Consider the following 14477-nt stretch of genomic DNA (forward strand, 5'->3'; position numbering starts at 1 on the left):
AGGTTTTGCATCGAAATGTGCATTTTGAGACACGTTTTCTCTCAAAATATGTGTTTCTAAACACATATTCTTTAAAACGCAAGCACTTAAAATGTATTTGGATACCTTTTTTGAGTGGAGCACTGCATGATAGCATTGGAGAGGTGTCAAAGCTGGTGGACAACTATGTTCCAATCTGCGCGCTAGATGTCAGCTTCTAAAGGAATTTACAAAGGTCAAATTCCTGAAGCATTCCTACCACGCAGAAGCTCAATGGGAGGCGTATTTGGAGTAATGACTCCTGGTACCACTAGCAGCCTTCTCTGGCAACTGGCTGGGGTGCTGTGGGGGGTAATTTCACTATGTGTCCCTCTCACATAATGGTGGCTGGTCAATTAGGGAGACTGGGGCACTGCCCCACCAACTTCAGACTGCCCCCAACCACCCCTCACCTGCTTTCCTTCTTACATATAACTCTACCGAAGGGTAGCCCTGGCTGTCAGCTTCCTTCTCCTTACTGCTGCCCCTTATAGAACTCAGCAGGGAGGAGGCTGGGGACAAAACTAGAATTAGTCAGCTTTGTCTGTCATTGGCTCTGGCTCCATCTTCTGTTGGCTTCTTTGCCTTCTGCCCCACCAGTGCAAATGGGCACAAGCCATCACTGCTCTCATGGGATCTCTCTGTTTCAAAAGCTGACCAGAGTGATGTAGGGAAAATATGAATGCATGAATTTATTTATTTTCGAGCATTTGTAGACCATCTACCAGCCAGAGTTCTTGAGGCTGCTTACAATATGTTTAAAGTGCAATAAAATAGACAATGGGCCGATAGTTACTAGAGCAGAGGAAAGTGGTATATAAATCCCACCCCGCCCCAATTATCCAGTGTTCCAACAAGGGCCACTCTGCAGCTGAATGTCCTGGCCTGGAACTGACTTTACTGCTTCAAAGGTGCTGAAAGTCCTGGGGGGGGGATCCAAAGGTTTCAGATTCTCCAAACAGTAGCAAAGAGATCGTGCAGGTATGAATTTGGAGAGGTTTTGTGCATTGGATGGTCTGGAATGTCACTCTGCATAATTTGCAGCCCCAGATTCTGTTCCTGGGTTGCTGCAGCAGTACTGATGTGACAGGAGAGATTGTCGCCAATGAGACTCCTGACTACTTCATTCCAAGACAACAGAAACCACAGTCACTATATACAGAGCTGCCTTTCACCGTTTCTGTAGTGACATTTTTTCAGGGGGCAGGAGTCTCTGCACAACCCCTTCCCCTTTTCTGTGAGCAGTACAACAGTCTTTAAAATAAGCAGCCATATATACTATATTATGGGAGGGGAGAAATTCGGTCAGTTCAAGGGCCACATTCCTTTCTGGGCAATCTTCCAAGGGCCACATGGCCGTGTTGGCCAGGGCCAAAGGCAAAAGCGAGTGGAGCGATGGAAGTAACTTTTAATTCTGTACAGTGGCCTAGTTTCTACACATGCTCACATATCCCTCCCCATCCTTTATCACAAGAAGCACTATCAGAGTTGAAGCCAGCCTGCTCCCGAAAAAAAAATTCAAGGAGGGTGTGAAGCAGGGCCACTGAGGGATATAGCTCTGGGGGCAGGGGGTGTGGCTTGGGACAGTTACAAGAGTCCTAGAGGGCTGCATTTGGACCCTAGGCCTGGTTTCTCACCCATGCTATACTTGTACACATTGATTCTACATCTGTGATGGGCAGGGATGTAGTCATTCAGGGTTGTGGAGGGAGGGTTGTAGACCCCTTACTTTTTGGAGGAGCAGGGGCCCTATCTACAAGCCAATCAGCATCAAAGATGATCATGTTAGCCATTAAGAAGAGTCGTCTCACTTGGCTAACAACATGCTTCCTTGTCCTTTTATGCTGATTGGAGCCAGTCGGAGTGAAAGGTGAGCCAATCACTGAGAAAACTCTTCTAAGTAGCTAATACATGCCTCATCTTTCATGCTGATTGTCTCTTAGGGTAAGTAAGAAGTGAGCTTCATGGCAAAGTACTTTGGTCTCCCAAATCCTAGTCCCACACCTGAATTCATTTCAGAATTTTTAAAATCAAAAGGTTTCTGGCACCATGTAACTCCAAGAGAGATTTATTTTTTGGGGGGGGGGGAGAGCCTATGCACACAGCAGTTCTTTCTGGTTCTATAATTCTGTAATTGCAGATGACAGTGAATTCTGGGGGTGTGGCTCTGAGGGCACATTGTGTGACTATCATGAAGGGACCCTGCACTTCCCAATTTGCCACTAGGCTGGGATTCACCTTAGCGAAGTTGGCAACCAAATACTGAGCATTGAGGATACACACCATGGGCACAATTCAGTTTGCACTAAGTGCCCAGTTAGCACTAAGCACTTTTAAATCATTTTAATACTATGGGAGGGAATGAAGCATGTGCCTAAGTATTTCACTATAACCATGCCCCACATATCCAGGTATGAAACAACTAGATGCTAGGGATTTTAAACTATAAAACAAACTCCACATATTCATCATTTTCATATGTGTGAGGATGTGCCAAGATTGCTAAAGTAAACACATGCAGAATGTTTACCTATTAAGTGGGGATTAATTAAACTCTGTGAGAATTAATTGGTTCTCCACAGTTAGGTTAGGCAACCTTTTAAAGATCACACAGCTTGCACATTTTAGATTTTGAAAAGTACAGCCCTCCTCATCAGCCAAAGCAAAGATATTATTATCATGATCATCTTCTTTGGAGGAAGTTATTTATTAACAGGTACAAAACAGGGAATATGATGCCTTCCATTGAGCCAACCTCTGCGGTTGTGGAAACAGTTATTCAAGGACTTGCTCATGATTAAACTGAACTAAGTCAATCCAGAGCTAAAATGTTATGCAGTTGTTATGTTATGTAATGCATTTCCCCATGTACAGACATCCAAAGACCCCATTGTTGTTTTGAAAAATTGAAGGATTGATTGGCTTCCTCTTACCTTCATTGAGTCCCTTTTGTTGAAGTGCCTCACATTTTTTGGCTACCTGAGGGCCAAACTACAAGTTATCCTTAATGCCTAGTGTGCCGTTGCATCTCCATTTTGTCTTCATTTAATTCAGAAATAACTGATGTGGTGCCTACATATATTGTGGATGACAAATCCCATTGGTCCCCAGCCAGCATGGTCAATAGTCAGGGATTATGGGAGATGGAGTCTACAACACCTGGATGGAATCATGTCAAGTAACTCTGACTTAATTACAGATGTGGAGGGACAATTGTTCTAGGTGCTGCAGTACACAGTGGGGAGAGGTTCATCTCTTTTCTCCTAAGCTTTCCACCATATGGATACAAAGCATAGTAAAAAAAAAAGTCCCACTAGTGTCAATACTTAATGGGCTCCTACTAGGAGGAAGGGCAGGATATAAATTAAATTAAATTAAATGAATCTTTTTACTAACTCTGGCAGCCATTAGGGTAACAATTTGAGGTTGGCAGTTGGGGATAGAAGTGATAAACTCCCCCCCATTGCACTTCTATCTCGATAGATAATGATTTCCCCAGTGACTGTTATTAAGTAAAAACAAAAGGGTGAAGTAATCTTCATTGTACACATTAAGTGTTAATTACATTAATTTGACCTTCATCTCATGTTCAAAGCCAGACACAGGCTGCATTCAGATGTGGGGCTTATCATGTTATGTTTCCTGATTATTTATTTATTACATTTACCCCCACCCAGAGCTTGGAAAAGTTACTTTTTTGAACTACAACTCCCATCAGCCCCAGCCAGTGCCATGCTGGCTGGGGCTGATGGGAGTTGTAGTTCAAAAAAGTAACTTTTCCAAGCTCTGCCACCTCTTTCATAATAGAAACCCAAGGTGGCTTACATATGGTTCCCAGACGGTCTCCCATCCAGGCACTGACCAGACCTGACCCTGCTTAGCTTCAGCAGGGAAATGGCCTTGTGTGCCTTCAGACTCATGTGCCTGGGACTATGATGGGATTATGATGCTAACACTTCTGCCCTGATTTCTAAAGTTCCTTTCACATTGCAGCATCTGTTGCGTCATGGAACTGTTATATATGATTTTCTTGGTAAACTGGATTGCAAACAGATTTTTTCTGGAAGCAATTAACATGGAAATGAGCACTAAACTTCGACTTGATTCCACTTGATTTGCAGAAGTGGCTTTTATATCATGTGAAAGATCACATAAAATGCAAGGAAACGTTGGGCAAATAGAATAAAATACTTTAGATGATCAACATAAAGTATTTGGGGTGAGTCAAAACAGGGCTCTGAAAAAGCCACAAATTCCATCACTAGGAATGAGGAAGGAAACGGATCCCGTTCTCATTTAAAGCTAAACCTACCTAATTCATTCTTTAAAAAAAAAAAAAAAGTTGGGAAGTGAAACACAGCTATCCTTCAAAATTCCCACATCTCGGAATTAGGAGAAATTCACAAGAAAACACTGATAAATTTTCACAAAGACTTTAAAAAAAATCATTAATTGACATGAAAATGTGGAGAGTTGAACTTAAGATTGGAGGAAAAAATCATGAACTGGAGGAAATGGAAACATTTAATCTGTCCCTAGATGCTGTTCACTGTTCAGAAAGTTGTGTTTTCTGTCCCAGCGCTGCTTCTGAATGGCTGATTTCACAAGACCTTACAACTCCTGAAGATCCCATGTACACACAGGAACAGAGGTCTACATAAACATCCTCAGGCACTTTCTACAGTCGAGCCTCACTTTGCCACCACCCCATTATTGTGCTTGCATCCTGGGCCAAAATCTCTGGGCCTAGATAAGATGTACCCATTTTCCTCTACCCACCATTGCTTAGGCCTTGAGTCAATCCCATCAAAGAGGTTGACAAACTGATTCTTACAACCATCAAGAGTGTGGATGGGTGAATATATCAACGTTCATGTCCTGGTTCCCAATCAGAGAAGCAGATTCAGGACTCCGAGACTGGGTTTTTCTGCATAAAGCTTTATTCCAGAAGCCAGAACAGGCGAGGCCTAAACCAGGATTCAAACTGGAGCAGCATACTAGACATTGGAAGGAACAGCAGATGAGATGTCACAACAGCAAATATAAGCAATGCTACTTCTTATATACAGAAAAGGGGTGGGCACCTAAACATTATGAATTAATTCAGGCTCTTTCCAGCACAAGTTGCAAAGCAGGGACTGGGGGGGGCACGGCCATTTCTGCCTCTGCTGAATTACTTTCATTTTCCGCTGCTGGAGCCATCGCAAAGTTTTCATTAGGGCTTATCTCTTCAACCATTGTGCCTGGGCTTCATGCTAGCAGAAAGCTCCCACTAGCCGACTGAGATGAGAAAAGGCTGCTTGAAACTTCCTCAGCAATTCTAGTAACCAGCTTTAAGGCTTCTGGAGACGCCCCCTCTGCCTCATTTCCACCATCAGTATTGGCAATGTTCTCCCCAATGTCTGTACCCCACTTCCGATTCTTCTAACCTTGCCAGGGGTTCTCCTTGGACATGACAGTATGTTTCTCTCAGTTTTTCACTTTTCCAGACTGAAGTTCAGTTCTCCACGTTGTCACATCCGTCTGAGATTTTTGAAGAGAAAGTCTGCATGATAATTCATCAGCATTTTAGTGCAAATTTCTCCTAATCTGAACACTTTTGAAAAGCAATATTCCCTGATATAATGCATTTTTGTATGTTATTTTCCGTAATACAATGGATGCTCATTATAACACTGGGAAACAAAGGATGCACCCACATTATAGGGGTTCTGTGTTAGAATGAAAGCTGCTTGTCATGCCTGCAGTATATCTGAATCTATGGCACAATGAGCTATGTTGTAATGAGCCTCCACTATATATGCACTTATATGCACACTTTGCCCCGATACATTCATTTTGTATATTTGGCTGGAGATCTGCATTGCAAAATTTGGAGAAATGCAAATTTCAAAGGATGGGTGTGCTTCAGTTCATATCTTGTTTTGCAAAGTTATGAATTAGGCAAGCTCTTCTTTATATGTGAACTGAATTGAATTTCTCCTCCATCCCTACCCAAAAGTGCAACAAGTATCTGTAGCAAGTACACTTACACATGAAAAATAAGCATATATCCAAAAGAGAGGAAGAAGGAGCAAAACAAGAAGCAGAAGAAGCAGAAGCAGAAGACGACGACAATGGGTTATTACAGGTTCACAAATGATCAGGGAGAGAGTTTGAGACAGAGCAGGCAAACATCTTGAACCGGCTTCTGTTGGGTCACTTTGTTTATGCTTCAAGAAAGCAGCAAAATCGGCAGTCGTGGCTGGCTGTGCTGCATGACAGCACAAGAGAACCTTTGTTCAGCTCCACTTGGTGCCATTTAAACATTGTGATTCATTGAATATGAGACTGCTTCCTGTATGGGTTTCTTTTTCTCCTTCTTTGTTAAGGTGGGGGGCAGTGGGGAAGGGGAAAAACAGCCCTATTGAAAAATAGAAATGGGGAGTAAAGTAAAGAAAAAGAAAGAAAAAGAAAAAGGAAGATTAATAAAGATCAGTTCAACCTCTGGAGATTGAAATATGCCACTGAACCAAACCATGTCTCTTCCCTGTGTAAACCAACACCATAGGTATGATTTATAGTAACAACAGGCAAATATAATGATTTTAACTGATGGAAACCTTTTGAGCATCTCATGTTGCCACTATGGGGTATAATCTTGTGATGTGCAATTAAACGAAGCTATATAAGATACTTTTGGGTGCTGGGAGGGCCTTTCAGCTAGCTTCAACTATGGGTTATTGTACAGGTGCCATTTTAGATGGCAGCGGTTTGGGTTGGTGACTGAGTTTGGGTGGGAAGAGAGACACAAGAATATTTTAGTATGGAGAAAGGGATGGGGTGAAATTCAATTATGTTCACATCTAAAAGTGAACCTAACTAATTCAAAATTTCTAAAACAATATGAGAAATGAAACAGAGCCATTTGCAATTCTCCAACTTTTGCAATGCAATTCTCCAGCCAATTAATGTTTACAAAACTGCATTGACTAGGATAATGTGTGCTAAGTATTGTATACTGTATATTGCATTATACAGCCACAAGAGTGGCTGTATACTATAGCCAGCATGGATTTTTTGCATTCTGTAATGTTGAATTGAAAATACCCCCATGCCATTCTGATGTTTCCCATAAACTCATTTCAAAAGAAAACCTTACAAAATTTATAATCCTGAACTCAGAAAGGCTTGCTTAACAACCTCTATATTTTCACGGCAATACACAAAACACTCAGAGAAAATCGAGAGTTAAAAGTGTAATAAGAGAGAGAGAAAATCCAGACCCCTGTTGGACTTTTTTCTATCAGTGTTCCCATAATTTGTTGAAATTAATTCAAAATCAGCTATGTTCACAGAGTACCTGTAATCCCATTACTGACCTTGCCCCATACTCAGACCTTCATCTTCTACCGTTTAAAAGTTAAAAAAAAAATACCTAGCTAATTTTCAATTAATTTAACAAATTTAGCATTGGAGTCAATGATAAGCCCAGGCATGCTCAGTAAGAACCAACTGTCTGTGTTCTAAAAGCCAGACTCACAGCTGCTTGGCTTGCCTAATCAGGGGGCCACACCCACACCAGACATTTATTCCACTTTAGACAGTCATGACTTCCCCCAAAGAATCCTGGGAAGTGTAGTTTGTGAAGGGTGCTGAGAGTTGTTAGGAGACAACTATTCCTCTGACAGAGCTCCAGTGGCGAGAGTGGTTTAACAGTCAATCGCTCCGATTGAAGCTCTGTGAGGGGAACAGCACCTCTCAGCACCCTTCACTAACTACACTTCCCAGGATTCTTTGGGAGAAGCCATGACTGTCTAAAGTGAAATAAATCTCTGGTGTGGATATGGACAGTGATAGCTTTGGCTTAAATTTGGGTGGGAGGCTACATGTGCCTGCTATAGAATAAAAAGGTGGGGAAAATGCTGAAAATCAATGATATTGTTCACAGTGTTTTTCTTTTGGAAAGGAAAGAGGCTTACCCTCTGGTCAGTGCCCACCAACTCAATCTCCTCCCCTCCCCCTCCCTCTTCCCCCTCCCTGCCCCTCTCCCAAGTTAGTTTCACCCATCCTAAGCATGATTGCACAGGAGTAAATCCCACTGAACTCAAAAAGCATGCAAATGATCATACCTGCCCTCCCCCTCCTCCCACCTATCCCTCCCTCTTGTCCCTTCCCTCCCCTTTCATTTGCCCCTCCCTCCCCCTCCCCTCCCCTCTCCACTCCCTTCCTCCTTCCCTATTCTCTCCCCTCCCCCTCATCCTCCCCCATGGCCAGTTTCACCTATCCTACCCCTTTTTCCTCTCCCCTATCCCCTCCCTTTGTCCTTCCCTCTCCTCTCGTCCTTCCCTCTCCTGTCCCTTCCCCCTCCTTCTCCCCCATAGTCAGTTTTACCTATCCTAACCATGATTGCACAGAAGTAAATTCCATTGAACTCAATAAGCATGCAAATGATCAAACCTGCCCTCCCATCCTCCTCCCTCCCATCACCTCCCATTTGCCCATTCCCTCCCACTTGCTTTGCCCCTCCCAATCCCCTCCTTCCCTCTCCTCCTCCTTCCTCTTCCATGTCCCTTCTCTTCCTCCTTCCCTCTCCTCTCCCCTCCCCTTCTTCTTTCCCCATGTCAGTTTTACCTATCCTAACCATGATTGCACAGGAGTAAATCCCATTGAATTCAATAAGCATGCAAATCATAAGACCTTCCTTCCCCTTCCTTCCCCTCTCCTCTTCTCCTCCTCCCCCATGGTCACTTTTAGCTATCCTAAACATGATTGCACAGGAGTAAATCTCACTGAACTCAGTATGCAAATAATCTAACCTGCCCTCCTCTTCCACTCCTTATCCTGCCTGCTCCCATCCCCCTCCTTCCCTCTGCCCTTCCTCTCCTCTCCCTCCTCTTACCCACACCTGCCCATCCTCCTCCTCTCCTCCCCCATCCCATCATGGTCAGTTTCACCTATCCTAAGCATTGCAGGGGACTAAATCCCATTGAACTCAATAAGCATGCAAATGGTCAATCTATTCTCAGCAAACTTGCAAAGGATCCCATTTCTTACCTCCCAGATTAAAAAGAAGAGAAATTAACTAATAGGCAAAAAAAAAAAACACGTTGCAGTTTAAGAACATACCTATAGCCAACAGAAATTTCTATCAAATGTTCAAAAGCAGGAAAATTGGGCAGCTATAGTGAATGCACCAGGGGAGCATGAGACCTGACCTCCTCTCTGAGATATTGTACTGCCCTACAAACTTGTAAATACACAAACACAATTTGCATTTTATCAAATTCTCCCAAGCTACACAGGAAGTGGATTCACCGTGAAGGCCAGCCCAAATTGTGTTTGCATTTTGACAGGTTTGTAGGGCAGTACAATATCCCAGAGAGGAGGTCAATTCTCCTGTTCCCCTCATGCATTCTCTATAGTTGCCCAATTTCCCTGCTTTTTAAAGTTTGATAGAAATATCTGTTTACTATAGGTATGTTCTTAAACTGCAAGGTTTTTTTTCTATTAGTGAATAAACTGTTGTATATTGCATAAACTATTGTAAATATTTATGCAATATATATATTGAATACACTAGGGTAAAATGTGCCAAATATTGTGAAAATAGCAATAATAACAAACAAAATTATATTAGGGAAAATTGCTTTGAAAAAATGTGTATATTGGGAGAAAATCACAGTAAATTGCTGATGAATTTTTATGAGGGCTTTTTCATAGAATCATGGAATAGTAGAGTTGGAAGGGGCCTATAAGGCCACCGAGTCCAACACCATGCTCAATGCAGAAATCCATCTTGAAGCATACCTGATAGGTGGCTGTCCACTGCCTCTTGAATGCCTCCAGTGCTGGAGAGTCTACCACCTCCCTAGGTAATTGTTCAATTGTCGTACCGCACTAACAGTTAGAAAGTTTTATCCTGATGTTCAGTTGAAATCTGGCTTCCTGTAACTTGAGACCATTATTTAATGTCCTGCACTCTGGGATGATCTAGAAGAGATCCTGGCCGTCCACTGTGTAACAATCTCTCAAGTACTTGAAGAGTGCTATCAAATCTCCCCTCGGTCTTCTCTTCTCAAGGCTTAACATACCCACTTTTTATGTCTCTCCTGATAGGGTTTTGCTTCCAGTCGCCTGATCATCCATGTTGCCATCTTCTGATCCTTTTCCAGTTTGTCTGCGTTCTTCTTAAAGTGTGGTGTCTAGTACTAGACACAGTACTGCATAACCATGCCAAATAGAGGGGAACTAGTACTTCATGTGATTTGGAAATGATACTTCTGTAAATGGTCATGTGTAAGCGGCTGTCCTACTGGCACAACAGGTTGACAAGCCACCTGCTGAGCAGTTCCACAGAGGAAGCAAAAACTGGAGTTTTGTCAAGAACTTGGTGGGCCACCAAAACATGGCTGGCAGGACAGCTTGGTGGGTCCCTATGAAGGAAATGGACTGTGTTTAAAATAATAAACATTCTGTATATAGTTGGTTTGTGGTTAATTTGTTGCCTGGCTTGCAGCCAGTAAAGTCTATTGTAGATAAACCATGTCTGTCATAGGATTAGGACAACTGTTTTCCTTTGATGCTTTGATATGCATGTGTTTTAGAATAGGAGAAATAAGGTGGGTAGAGAGTATAAGTACAGAGCTTTATGCTTTGACATGCAAATGAAGGTGGATCTCACAATGAGATAGTACCCTTGTACTGGAGAATGAACAAAAGAGATCTACACAAGTCTTTAACAAGGTTTCACGAGTTCAGATTAACCTGATTTATTTGCTGAAGTTTAGACTCACAGTGGCTTTTCCCCTCTGCAAGGGTGGGGGACCTACTAAATTGGTCTGCCCCCGGAGACTAATGAATCCTGAAGGTTTTCAAAGGGCTCTGGGGGATTTTCTGGCTGATAAGACTGGCGCTCCTGTCGAAGCCCTGGTCGAACTGTGGAATGCGGAGATGACCCGGGCTGTTGACATGATCGCTCCTGCGCGCCCTCTCCTGTGTAGAGCTCATACAGCTCCATGGTACACTCCAGAGCTGAGAGCGATGAAACAAGATAGGAGGCGGCTAGAGCGGAGGTGGAGGTGAACTCCCGACGGATGCAATTATGCGCTGGTAAGTGCCTCTACTAAGCTGTACTTAGGAGCGGTGAGGGCGGCAAAAAAACATTTGCTGCCACTATTAAGTCATCTCTTTGCCGCCCAATGGAGCTTTTTAGAGTTGTCTGAGGGTTACTTCACTCTGGCCCACAGGACATGGTAGGGTCATCGGTGGCCCGTTGTAATGAGTTTGCTGGACACTTCCAGAATAAGATCTTATGCATCCGCTGGGACTTAGACTCTCAGTTTATAGCAGTTGGTCCTAATGATGTGTCCGGAGCACAGTCGTCATGTTTTATTGGATGAGTTTCAGTTGGTTCAACTCGAGGACGTGGACAAGGTGCTTGGACAGGTACGTGCAACCACTTCGGTACTAGATCCTTGCCCCTCTTGGCTAATAAAAACTAGCAGGGATGGAACAGCTGGCTAGGCCAGGGAAGTGATAAACGCCTCTTTACGAGAGGGAGTGGTCCCTGGCTGTCTGAAAGAGGCGGCAGTGAGACCACTTCTGAAAAAAACTTCCTTGGACCCAGAAAATTTCAACAGCTACAGACCAGTAGCGAATGTTCCATTCCTGGGCAAGATCTTGGAACGAGTGGTTGCTGGCCAGCTCCAGGCGCTATTGGATGAAACCGATTATCTAGATCCATTTCAATCAGGTTTTAGGCCCGGTTTCGGCACCGAGACAGCCTTGGTCGCCCTGTATGATGACCTATGTCGGGAGAGGGATGGAGGGAGTGTAACTCTGTAGATTCTCCTTGATCTCTCAGCAGCTTTTGATACCATCGACCATGGTATCCTTCTGGAGAGGCTCGCGGAGCTGGGAGTTGGAGTTACTGCTTGGCAGTGGTTCCGCTCCTACTTAGCGGGTTGTCTCCAGAAGGTAGTGCTTGGGGAACATTGCTCGACACTGTGGGTTTTCCAATGTGGAGTCCCGCAGGGGTTAGTTCTGTCTCCCATGCTTTTCAACATCTACATGAAGCTGTTGGGTGCGGTCATCAGGAGATTTGGAGTGCGTTGTCATCAGTACGCTGATGACACACAGCTCTACTTCTCTTTTCATCTTCTTCAGGTGAGGCTGTCAATGTGCTGAACCGGTGCCTGGCCGCGATAATGGACTGGATGAGAGCTAACAAACTGAGGCTCAATCCAGACAAGACTGAGATGCTGTTGGTGGGTGGTTTCTCTGATCAGATGGTGGATATACACCCTGTCCTGGACGGGGTTACACTCCCTCTAAAGGAACAGGTTCGTAGTCTGGGAGTTGTTTTAGATCCTTCCCTGTCACTTGAGGCTCATGTAGCCTCGGTGGCACGGAATGCGTCCTACCAACTTCGGTTGGTAGCCCAGCTACGTCCCTATCTGAGCAAGGAGGACCTCACATCAGTTGTACATGCTCTGGTAACCTCGCGATTGGATTACTGCAATGCGCTCTACGTAGGGCTGCCTTTGAAGAAAGTCTGGAAGCTACAGCTCGTGCAAAACGCGGCGGACAGATTGATAACGAGGACCAAGCGGTCTGAACATATAACACCTGTTCTGGCTCGCTTGCACTGGCTACCAATACGCTTCCGGGCCAGATTCAAAGTGTTGGTTTTAACCTATAAAGCCTTACACGGCACGGGGACACAATACCTGCTGGAACGCCTCTCCCGATATGAACCTGCCCATACACTGCGTTCTACATCGAAGGCCCTCCTCCGAGTTCCGACTTATAGAGAAGCTCGGAGGGTGGTAACAAGAACTAGGGCCTTCTCAGTGGTGGCCCCCGAACTGTGGAATAGTCTCCCCGATGAGGTGTGCTTGGTGCCAACATTGTCATCTTTTCGGCGCCAAGTTAAAACCTTCCTCTTTTCTAAGGCATTTTAATCTAATTTTAATTTAGTTTTAAAATTTGCTGTAACTGATTTTAGATTTTTCATTCTGTTATATATGTTCTTGTTGTATTACATTATGGGATCTTATTGTATATATCTGTATTTGTTGTTGTACACCACCCAGAGAGCTATGCTAGTGGGGCGGTATAAAAGTTTAACAAATAAATAAAAATAAATAAATAAATAAAATTTCAATGTACAAGAGGGAATTGCTTGTGTGCATGTAAACATTCATATGTTAAAACCTATTTTCCTAAGGACCACCTTTTTGCATCTTTTTAATAAATGTTTTAATCTTGATTCATAAAAGCTTGTGGTCTCTATTCTTTCAACTATGCTATGTTTAAAGGCCAATCCACACTACTAAGAGGTTTTTTCCTCACAGAGACACAAGGGATTTTTAGGCTGTTTGGGGAAAGGCAACCTGAGAAGAAATAAAATCTTTCACCTGGTGGCAGCAAAGATCAAAAGGGAAGGGTGAATATTCATTCAATGGAATTAATAATGTGGCTGTTGGCAACTGTTCAGATTTTCATTGCTCAAAAATGGAAGACATTGCATAATTTATATCTCTTTATAGTACAATAATGTCTGGAATCTGGTGATATCTGAGAAAATAACACAATTTAAATGTTTTGAAAGGCTCTGAAGACACAGAACATTTCTACACATGTATATGTGCGTGAATTTATTATTTATGCTACTGCAGATGACCTGCAAAGTTCTTTGCCTGTACCAGTGCATGAAATTTGGACATCATAATTGTGATTTATAAAAAAAACCTTAGATCTCAAGTGTTAATCCCAGAAGAATGGCTCTGTAATGTGACCGTGAAAACAAATATTATTTTATGTATATGTCATAATTGTATTGGTTTTGTTATATGGCCAGGATTCCCCCCCCCCACTCCAGGACTTGAGAAAGTTGTAGGTGCAGGGCCAGTCCCCGATTGTGCAAGGTTGCTTCTGTCACAGTTACAAAGCTTTTCTCCCTATAGTCATAACAGGTACTGAAAGCTGGTCTTTGCTGAAAATGTTTGAAATGGCTCTTCATTAGGAGATAGGGAGGGATCATTTTTTATTCAGGTACATGAAATACGGAAACCTGCCACAGGTTACATAATATGTTATTGTTTCCCTCCAGCTTTGTGCTATTAATTTTTCTTTTTAATGAACTGTCCAGTCTGGTTTAACTAAAGGAACAATGATGGAGCTGCAGTATAAATGGCTGATGTGGTGCCTTTTTATAATTTTAGAAAGAATCCTCCCCTCTCCCTAGCACCAGAGTATAATTGAAAAACAAAGCACAAGCAAAGCACAGAGAGGGGTTGCCAAGGCAAGTTGTCAGAAATGAAGTGGGGGGAAATCCTATATCAGAAATGTATTCTTTCTGTTTGATGAAGCTTTTGTGCCCTAGTTTTTGGGGACTGCTATAGATTTTTACTGTTTTCTATAGTTTGTTCTTATTTTATGCTGTTTTGCTGTGCCACTCTGATCCCCTGAGGGCC

General features: G+C 43.1%; 1 protein-coding gene across 7 annotated transcripts in view; it reads right to left on the minus strand.

The window, feature by feature from the left end:
• Positions 1-14477, minus strand: part of CDH11 (cadherin 11) — a 165308-nt gene that overhangs the window by 70973 nt on the left and 79858 nt on the right. The window contains exon 3 of one of the 7 annotated variants that reach the window (XM_061593712.1): positions 5448-5563. The exons of the other annotated variants lie outside the window; for them this stretch is intronic. The gene's annotated coding sequence lies outside the window, so the exon portion shown is untranslated. The remainder of the gene's footprint in view (positions 1-5447; positions 5564-14477) is intronic. 7 annotated transcript variants of the gene reach the window in all.

The sequence above is a fragment of the Rhineura floridana genome, chromosome 13, assembly GCF_030035675.1.
Source record: "Rhineura floridana isolate rRhiFlo1 chromosome 13, rRhiFlo1.hap2, whole genome shotgun sequence".
NCBI lineage: Eukaryota > Metazoa > Chordata > Lepidosauria > Squamata > Rhineuridae > Rhineura > Rhineura floridana.